This window comes from Pteropus alecto, unplaced genomic scaffold (assembly GCF_000325575.1).
Source record: "Pteropus alecto unplaced genomic scaffold, ASM32557v1 scaffold79, whole genome shotgun sequence".
NCBI classification, from domain to species: Eukaryota; Metazoa; Chordata; class Mammalia; order Chiroptera; family Pteropodidae; genus Pteropus; species Pteropus alecto.
Window position 1 is genome coordinate 14,456,732 of NW_006494612.1, and position 10,948 is coordinate 14,467,679.

Below are 10,948 nucleotides of genomic sequence, written 5' to 3' on the forward strand. Positions count from 1 at the left end.
AACAAGGAAAGAAACCACAGCATTTAATTGACACTATCTCAGAGCCCTGGGATCTCCAGAGTGGTGCTAACTTTCTTCCCTTTCTGGAAATATTCAGTCTCATTTGAAAAATAGATGTGGGAATAGATAAATGGAGTCAAGCTCACAACTTGATGCAGTCTTACTTCACACAAAAGAGTCTTTCTTTTGAACTTGTGGATAGTTAATTGAATCCCAATAGCATGAGTACAACTTTATGGGAAATGCATTGCTTTTTCATCCAGCCTGAATATAAAATTAAAATATGTGGGATAGGATAGTGCGTGTGGGGTCCTGTTTAATTTAGAATCATGGAATATTAGGTCCAGAAGTAAATTAAAGTTAAACAAATATAGTGCTAGCCCTTGAATTAAAATATGAGTAAATCGAAGCCCAGAGAGTGATGTTCAAAGTCACACATAACAAAACAGATGTTGAGTCAACTACCAGATTTCCCCTTCTACATAGGCTCTACTACATGACCTGGATTTGAAAAATCCTCTCATCTATGTGTGCACCTAGCTATCAGTGTGCCTCCAGCTTCCATCATTAAAACCTTGAGGCTCTTTGTGCTGCCCTCTGGCGACAGAGATTATGAACTAAAGCTGCAGACTTGGTCAAGTACATCCCTCCTTCGTTCATTCAACATATATTTATTAAGGTCTACTAAATGCCCGCCATTGCTCTAGATGCTGTAGTTTCAGCAGTAAAAACAAAAGACAGTATTCCTTCCCTAAGGGAACTTGTGTACTAGTGAAGAGAGACAAGACAGTAAACACATTACATAATACATGAGGACTATGGAGATCAATAAATCAAAAAGAGGGTAGGAGTGTGAGGGCAGAAAGTTGCAACTTTAAATAGTGTGTTCATGGAAGGCCTTGGTGCATATGGGACATTTGAGAAAAGACTTGAAAGAAGTGAGAGAATAAACCACATTAGTGTATGGAGAGAAGTGAATCAGGCAGAGGAAATGTAAATATGCTGAAGATAGAGAGTACTTCCAGTACCTAGGTCAGTGCACCCTGAGCTGAGTGACAGGGGAGCACAGGAGACTGGACAGAGAGGTGCAAAGATGGCAAAAGGAAGGCCCTATCGGGCTTGTTGGCCATAGCAAGGGTTTGGCTTTTCTCTGGGTGAGATAGGGAACTACTGGAGCTTTGTGAGTCGAGGCGTGACATGGTGTATTATGTGTTTTTACAGGGTTAGTCTGACTGCTTCACTGTGAATAACTGTAGTGGTAGAAGCAGAGAGGCCGATTAGAAATTTGAGGCAAAATGATGGAGGTGAGCACCAAAGAAATAGCCATGCAGGTAAGACTCTAGACATGTTCCGAAGTTAGAGCCATGAGCAGTTGCTGATGATTTGCTGTAGTAAATGTGCAAAAAAGACAAGTCAAAGTCAATTACAGAATTATTGACTTTAGGATGGAAGGTGATTTTGAGGAAAAATTCAGGAACTCAGTTTGGGCATTTTACTTTTTAAATTTATCTATATATTTATAATTTATAGGGCTCTTTATGTTCTTATGTAGAGCCAAATTAGCATCTGTCTGGTATAATTCTCCTTCTAGCAGAACTCCTTTTGATATTTTTTTTTTAGTATATATCTGTTGGTGATTAGTTGCCTCAACTTTTTTTGGTCTGAAACAATCTTTATTTCACTTTTATTTTTGAAAGATGTTTCCACTTGATATAGAATGCTAGGTTGGCAGTCTTTGCCCTTCCTCTCAATGTATTCAGTTGCTTCATTGTCTCCTGGCTTTTATAGTTCTGACAATTCTGTTGTCATGCTAGACTAAGTCCTCTGAATTTATTATACCTTTTCTTCCTAGCTTCTCTTAAATCTTTTTTTTTTTTTATCATCAGTTTTCAGCAATTTGATTTTGATATGCTTTGGTGTGGTTTTCTTTGTGTTTCTTTTGTTTGAGGTTCTTTGAGCTTCTTAAATATGTAGGTTTATAGTCTTTACCAAATTTAGAATATTTTTGGCCATTATTTCTTCAAGTACTTTTTTCTGTCAGTTCCCCTTTCCGGGTCTCCAAGTATACAATGTCAGATTGCGTGATATGGTCTCACTGGTCACTGACGCATTTATATTTTTAAGACTTTTTCTCTATGCTTCATTTTGGATATTTTCTATTGCTTTAAGTTCATTTCAACACTTTTAAGTTCACTGATCTTTTCTTTTGGAAAGTCTAATTCGTGGTTAACGTTTTCTCATTTTTCATTTCTGATATCATGCTTCTATGCCTACAAATTACATTTGACTCTTTCTATAGCTTTCATTTTTTCCTTCATAATATTTATGTCTTCTTCCACCTCCCTGAGTATGTGGAGTAGAAACATAACAGTGTTTGAAATTCATTGTTTGCTAATTTCACCATCTCTGTAATTTCTGGTTCTGTTGTAATTTCTGGTTACTGATTGACTTCTCTTCTGGCTATGGTTCATATAACCTGCCTCTTTGAAGCCTGCTTTTTTTATCTGAAGACAGATGTTATGAATTTTATGTTGTTGAATGCTAGATTTTATTGTGTTTATTTAAATGGTGTGGACATTGTTCTGGCATGCTGTTAAGTTGCCTTAGATCAGTTTGATCCTTTTGAGGTTTGCTTTAAGTGTTGTTAGTGGGAGTCCAGAGCACCCTTTAGTCAGGTCTAATTTATCCCTCGTACTGAGAAAATACTCTTCTGACGATTTTACTCAATGCTTCATGTATTGTAAGGTCTTTCTCCTTTCACTGGTGGAAATAGTAACTATTCCTGACCCTGTGTGTCTTTTTCTATTAGAATTGTTCTGCTGTTGCTTTTGGAAGGTTTTTTTCTCCAGTCTCAGGTAGTTTCCTTTCACCTATGCTCATGTCAGTACTTGGAGTCTCTCTGTGTAGCTCTCTCCTCTCTGGGATCTGCTTTATAAATTCTAGCTGCCTTGGATTCTCTGAACTCAGATCTCTGTCTTCTCAACGCAGTGAGACACTGACTCTGTTTAGGTTCCTTCTCCTTGCTCTACAGTCTGGAGACTCTTTCTGGACAGTCAGCTGGGGCCAGCGTGGGGCTTGCTTTGTTTGTTTCCCTTTTCTTGGGGGTTACTGTCCACATTGCCTATTGTCCAATATCTGAAAACTATTGTTTCATGTGTTTTGTTTCGTATGCTAGTGATGGTGGGCTGCTGCTGTTGGTGATTAAATCCAGTCCCTGTCATTTCATCTGGGCAGGAAGCAGAAGATTCTATGAAATTTTGATTTCGAGTTGTGTCCGTCGAACATGCAAGTGAAGATGCCAAGTAGATAATCAGATATACGAGTTTGGAATTCAGGAAAGAGGCTCAGATTGGAGATATACATCTATAACATAAATTTATCACCTATTGCTTTAGATAATTTCTCCCCACTTTTGGCTCCATCTCTCATCAGAACTAAATTATTCTATGTTCTATCTTATCAGTTCTCTACTAAGGAAGAGACAAACTAAATAAAATAATATAGTGTCATTGAGTTACTCTTTCCAGGTATATATTTATACATTAATAAGGCTGCCCAAGTTAATATCTTTGCCAAGCAAGCACAAGCAGATTTTATCTGAAATGCCAATTCCTATCTATTAATAGTAGCCTCCTGAAGTGTCATATACAGAAGGAATTTGAGACCAGGCCCGGGCTCAGGGAGAAAGAGTGCCATGATTGATTACTAATTTCTGGTGTGAAAGCAGGAGAGAGAATAGAAGCAACTGTACCATGTGGTTTCCCACCTGTCTTACCATTAAATAATAAATGAATATACTTTGGGCAAGTGACACACAAATGACACAATATAGACTATCAACTATTCTGCCTTCATTGAGATAGATATTAGTTAATTATTTCTGAGGAATAACTCGTAAACATATACCTCCAGCTCTAATTAGTCAAGAACAGAAATGCCTTTTCATTTTTGTTAGTACCATGTGGTTGGAAAATAGAATATTTCCTTATGCAAAACCATAAGTGATTTCATTTGACATTATAGAGGGTGGTGCCAACGGGCTAAGAAAATCTTTTCTCTCTCCTTTCTATTGTGTAGGGTTTATCACTGGGACTTCACTGTCTTTCTTGCATATGGGGCAAAGTAAAAAGAACAGATCTCATGCTCTAACCTAAGTGTTAAGAAAAGATTTACCTATAACATCAGGTAAACCTTCTTTTGATTATATTAGTTCTGTTTTTAAACTTGGTTTGAATAGTGTTTGTAATATAGTAAGCTCTCACTGAGTATTTTGTGAATGCATTAATGTGACTTTTTCATTTTTTACCTTAAATAGATATATAAACCTATTTTTGAGGATTTTCCTTGGAGCAAAATGTTTACACACTGGGCTCACAAAGCATCTCAGGGAAGTTGAGAACCTTCAGCCACATAAAAGCTACTAACTGGGGCAGATCAGTCTTTCAAAAAGCTGAACTTAAACTAGATATCAGAGCCCACATGAGACAGAGATTCCATCATTCTGCACAGATCACCCATCATAGGTGATAGCCTCTTCAGTTGATTCAAGCAGAGTTAGTTGTTCTAGCGAATTGTGTTTTCAGTTCAGGTTTAGTTCAATATGACAAACATTTAATGAGAACTTAGTCTGTGACCAGGTTTCTCAACCTTAGCGCTATTGATATTGGGTTGTCTAATTCTTTCTTGTACTGCACTGTCTTAAGCAATTTAGGATGTTTAGCAGTACCCCTGGCCTCTACCTATCAGTTGCCAGTAGTATTTCCCCTCACCCCCTTTCAGTTTTGACAATGTTTATAGACATTGCCCAGTGTCCCCAGGAGTAAAACCAGTGCCATTTAAGAATCATTGCTCTACATCCTCACCTTTATAAAGAAACTCTCCTTAAATTATCCTATTTTGAGTGTGATATCTGTGTACTGCTGGGATTGATTGATACACAGTGTGTGCAAAACTAAATAAACTTAATGTTCATTTTGTAAGGTGCAAAGAGAGATAACAAGTATTTGGTCTTAGAGTATTTGGTTAACTTATAATTTAAAAACTCACTTTGGCTAGTAGAAAGTGTGTTTGAAATGCCGAAGGTGAAATTAGGTAGAATGCCTAGACAGCTACAGATATATTCATGATGTGATTACAAGGGCCTAGAATAAATTTTCCCCATGGAATGAATGGGAATATCTGTGCAGGGAGATGAATCCCTCAACCCTGGGGATGGGTGGAAGAGGTCCCAGGTCTGCTATCCGTAGCAAACTACAATTAGATCTGCTTAGCTTTACATATATAGTTATTTTTTTTTATATATGTAAAGTATGTGAAAAGTAGGGAACGCTGGACTAAACTAATTCATTGACAATGAGGATGGTAAAAAAAAAAAAAAGGGTTGAATTTCCAAAATACTGAAGGGGAACACTTGATTAGAATTGGCAGTTAATTAGTGTGAGGGTGAGAGATCAAGATGAGTCAAGGATGGATGTGCTCAGGAGCCTAGATATTTAAAGTGATGCTTTTGCCAGCTAAGACTGGGAACACAGCGAGAAGAGCATGGTTTGGAGGAGTGGTTCTCGATGTGTGGTTCCTGGACTAGCATCATCAGCATCACCTGGAAATTTGTTACATGTGAAAAATTCCAGGCCCTGACCTAGTTCATTGAACCAGGAACTCTAGGAGTGGGCCCCAGAAATCTATTTTAATAAGCTCTCCAAGCGATTCTGATATTTGATAGAATTTGAGAGACTGTTTCGAAGGGAAGGTGATAATTTCAATCTGAGACTTACTGAGAGGTCCAGTAGGACATACATGTGGAGATGTTCAACACATTTACAAACATCTCTTTTTCTCTCAATGAGCCAAAAGGTATAAATAAGGATGCTTACTGCAATAAGGAAAGGAAGATAAGGGGTAAATGGATATTTATTTATAATGTGAATATTAAACTCTAAAGCAAATGGATGTGTTCTTTATTTTCTTCCCCCTCCCTCCCTCCCTCCTTCCTTCTCTCTCTCTGTCTCTCTCTCTCTCTGTTTCTGGAAGATAATAGATAGGATCATAGGGAACATTTCCTTTAGGAAAGTGACACAAAAACGAATAAATGATGGCTATGGAGTTTATATTTCAGAAAGCTACTTTTTCTTTCTTAGCCTTGGAATTGACTAACTGGTGGCTTATGTTCATCCCTTTCTGTTGTTTTCCTTTCTGTGCCTTACCGCAGTTACTAGATGGCTTGAGTACTTCTTGTGCAAAATTCTTAAGTAGAAGCAGAGACATGGACACTCACTGGAAGGTACTTTGGTGCCATATAGACTCACCAGTAGGTGTCAGGACCAATGAAAGCGGAGAAATAGTGAGCAACCTGCTGTTTCCTCCTCCCACCAATTTTCAGCCATGGCCTTCGGGCCAAATTCACTCCACAACCGGTTTTTGTGGACAAAAATTTTTTGGAACATTGTCATGCCCATTAATTTACATATTGCCTATAGCTGTTTTTTGACGACATGGCATGGTTGCGTAGTTGTGAAAGGATAGTACAAACTGTGAAATCTAAAACGTTTTCGCTCTGGACTTTTGCAGAAAAAATTTGCTGACTTCTGCTTTAGACCAGGGGTTCTCAAAGTTCAGCTCATATCAACATCCCTGCCGGGGAGGGGGGGCGGCTTTTAAAACAGGGGACGCTGGGTTCTAACCCGAGAGTTTCTAATTCAGTAGGTTTGGGGTAAGGCCTGGGAATGTTCATTTTAACGAGTTTCCGGGTAATGCTGATGCTGCTGGTTCAGGGACAACACTTTGAGAACTACTGTTTTTCATAGTAAATTTAAGCCCTCAGAACACCCATGTCTGGATTAAAGCAAAAACTGCCTTCGCTACAAATTCAAGGGATTATTTCAGGTTCTGCTTCTTACTCAGCTTGGACTATATTACTCTTATAAAACCTCATTTTATCCTATGAGATTTCTCTTTGCATTCTCCCTCTCTGCTCAGGACTTTAAGATGGGAAATTTGTTTAAAAAGTAAGCCTGACAATCTTCTTATTGTCCTGAGGTAAAATATGTTAAAAGTTTGGCATCCAGTTCTTTTTAAGAATTAGCAACTACTCTAATCAATATCTTTTCCTTTTGCTTTACTTGTATAGCTTTTGGCCCCATTCCTGTACTATGTAATAAATAATTTGAAGCTACAACTTTTGTTTTCCTTACATGAGTGAAAACTTCAAAGGAATGGGAAATGGTAGGTTTTTTATTAGTCAGAGAAGCGACTACATATATTAGCTCGAAGTAGGATTTAAGGAACAGTTGAGATTGGATCTACTAGAAGTGGTGGTTACTTTCTCTATCTTGATGAGTTAGGTCTTTACAAGATTATTTCATCATTTTGTTAGAAGTGCTGTGACTTAAATATTAGAACCACATATAAACATAGGCAGAAGTGGGTTCAATGATAAAAGCTTACGTAATATCCATCATTCAGAATTATCCATGTGGCTGCTCCTTTCCATTCTTACACAAATGTGAACATGACTGCCTATAGATTTACAATAGAAGAAAAGCTTGATATAATTTAAGTTCGAACTTTAAATTCATGGGAAGTAGGAATATTTATTTTGTTAGGTAACCAACTACCAATAAAGTACTATATCTACCCAATTGCTTAGTAAATATATGCAATAATATTTCTTTCCTCCTTTTTCTCATACTATGCTTAATAAGGCCCACAGTTCATGGAAGAAACTACCAAGGGATAAAGATGGTTTATAAATCAGTTTATTTTTCCCATTCTCTACCTTGAAAAAATTGGTAATAGAGAAATCTTATTAATTCATCATCCAACTTTTAAAGAACATGAAAATTGATGGACCATTTGAGTGAAGAGTAAGGAAAACAACTCCCCAATCTATAAATTGTTCAGCCAGAATGAAGTATTAGGAGACTTTCTTTAAATATGAAATGTACTAGTGCTGTTTCTATCCATCTATTATAGATTTTATGCCTCAAATATATTCATAATGTATTACAATGCTGAAGTTTATTTCTCACATGTTTATATATTTAATATTTCTCCCTCAGAAGATTTGAACATGGCTAAAGGCAAAGTTATATTTCTTCTTGATAATAATAAAATAATAAAGTGTTTCACATAAAAGAAGTTACCTCTGAATTTACGGCTGAAGCCATGCTGTGTTTTGTGTTGCGGTAAAGATGCTCTTGCTCACCTGACAATGACTTCTTTCAACAACATTCCTCGTCTGTCTTAGGGCCTCAAGATAAAAAGTCATCTTTTCAAACCTGGCACTTTCAGATCTTGATAATTCAAAATAATGTACTTTCAGAAAAACAGTTCCTCTTAAGAACACCTTAGGAAAACATATATTTCTAATTATTATATATTTGATTTAATATTAAATGGGTAATACTACTAATATAAAATAGAAGAGCTGTTTCTATTTAAAAGTGCATCAGCAAAGCTATTCTATGGTGTTAGAAGGTAGAATAGTTAGAGCAACTATACCTGGAAGATAGTCCCTTGAAAGGGCGTGAGGGGTCTTTTGAGCTACCAGGAATATTGTTTCTTCATCTTAGTGCTTGTTTCATTAACATGCTCATTTTGTGAAAATTCATTGACCTATTGACTTATGATTTCTGTCTTTGGTGTGTTAAACTTTAATAAAAATGTCTATTCTATAAGAGAAAGTACAATAGATTAGGGTAACTTAGAAAATCAATTTTGCTTTTTTTATAATGACAATTTTTTAATGTGTAAAAGTTCTATGCACAATCCAGTTACCCTTAATTTAGAAAATATGCTTAAAATTTATTTTGTATTGCCTATTACCCAACCAACATGGTTCTGTGTGCCTGGGCGTTCCTTCTTCTTCTCATTGTCTCTGGAATTAGAATAATTTCCTTCGTTGCTGACATTACTTTTATTGTGATGTCCAGTTAGAGCATTTGTCTATGAAAACACAGGGAGAACTTTTTCTCTCTCTCATAAAATTTATTATAAAAATCAGTAGCCAGAGTATACATATAAAAACATTATGTTAGCATGACATTTCTTTATTTGGCAAGGCAGAAATTTCTAAATGTCACAATTAGAATTTGTATTAGGGCTTCCTTCTGTGTCCTACATAATCTCCCTTCTAAAAATTCATGGGTAAAAATAAATACCTGCAGAAAATTTTTATTAGCTTTCCTCAGAAACTAATTTATTTCTTAGTGACAGAAAGTTTCTGTGAAATAAACACGTAGATTATACTTTCTAAATTTCTAGATGCTAAAGAAAATTTAAAAAATAGGGGATTGATACATCGTGCAGTATGTTGTTGAATTGTGCAGAGATTGCACTGGATATCTCTTTACGAAGAGTGCTTCTTGTTTATTACCCACCACTGTACTTTGCAAATGAAAACTAAAGCCCAGGATATCCCAATTTAACCTATGGAAGTCTTTGTCCTTAACCTCAACTCAGATAAAGATCAGGAGTTTATGTAGATAAAAGGAACAAAAATACCTTGGTTATATCAGGAAAAAGAAGGAAAAAAGATTAGGAGTCAGAATGTGAACCCAGACTCTGCCATTTAATAGTTCTATGACTAAGCTCATAACCAATTTGAATGCTAGATTTTTATATACATGCCTTTTACTGTTGAACTGTACATCTGAAACTTACTGGATTTCGTTAACCAATGTCACCATAATAAAAATAAATAAAAAAATAAAATTAGAATGGAGCAAAGGATTAAAGAAGTACAAATTAGTAGTTGATAGTTGGGCATGAGGATGGAGAGCACGGCACAGGGAATGCAGTTAACATTAATATATTGGCTAGGTGGAGGGCCAGGGAAGGGAGGGAGCAGTTGGGGGAATCGTTTTATGAACAATATAGATGTCTAACCAATGTACTGTATACTTGAAACTAATTTAAATAAATGAATTTATTTAAAAAATATACATTTTTTTAAAGATCAAGCTTTTGCAGAAACTATTGATACCTAAATCTTTATTATTTGAGTCAGTCTGTGAACCAAGGAAACAGAGGAAAATATTTTTGGGATCATAGCATTAGAAGCTATGTTTCATTTGTGAGTGTATGTAAGAATCTTGTAAGAGCAGGTGGCATTCCCAAGGGAGTCCAGCAGGGTGCACTAAGAGGCCAGGGGAAGGGAACACACTCGCAAACCATGCACTGTACAGTCAGGCTCTTGGCTTGGGGCAGGTGCTCTCAGCAGACCACTAACCCTGCTTAACTGAATGTGTGGTCAGCTTAAACTGCTTAGTTACCAGCTTCATCTTCTCCGCACTAGAAAAAGCAAGGCTGTGTAAGGAAGAATGTTTACTGCTCACACTAAAACATCTGAACATTAAACACACTAGAAACAACCAGACCAGAGACATATTGTATAGAAATATATCTTGATGCAGTCACATATTTAATTATGTCTAAATCAGTTTTCTAATTCTAAAGATAGAGTTAAAGGCAACTGTGAGAAAACACAAGAGAAAGAGCTGTAGACTTTAATAATGTTGAAATGTGTAGTTTGGGAGCTTAGAGATCACAATCCATACACTGAATTGTAACTATAAATTATTCAGCTAGATCAATGCTTAAGAGAAGGGAAAAGTAAGGTCAATATGAACTTAGTGTCTTCTTTTCACAGCTTTGGTTCACCGAGAAATTGGAAGAAAAATCAGAAGGGAGCTGTTGTGCCAACACCAATTATTGAACACTCCATTCTTTTCTCACTGAGGTGAAATATGATCTTCATCACATACTGACTTATTACATATCCACATCTATGTGTAGATTTGAATATGTTCTATTGATTCTCTGCCAATTGCATATTGCTTTAGCTATTTTTTGTTATTTATTTCAACTTATTCATTTTTATTTAATAAACATTTATATAACACCATGTGCCAAACATTATTTTTAGTGATTTATAACTATTAAATCATTT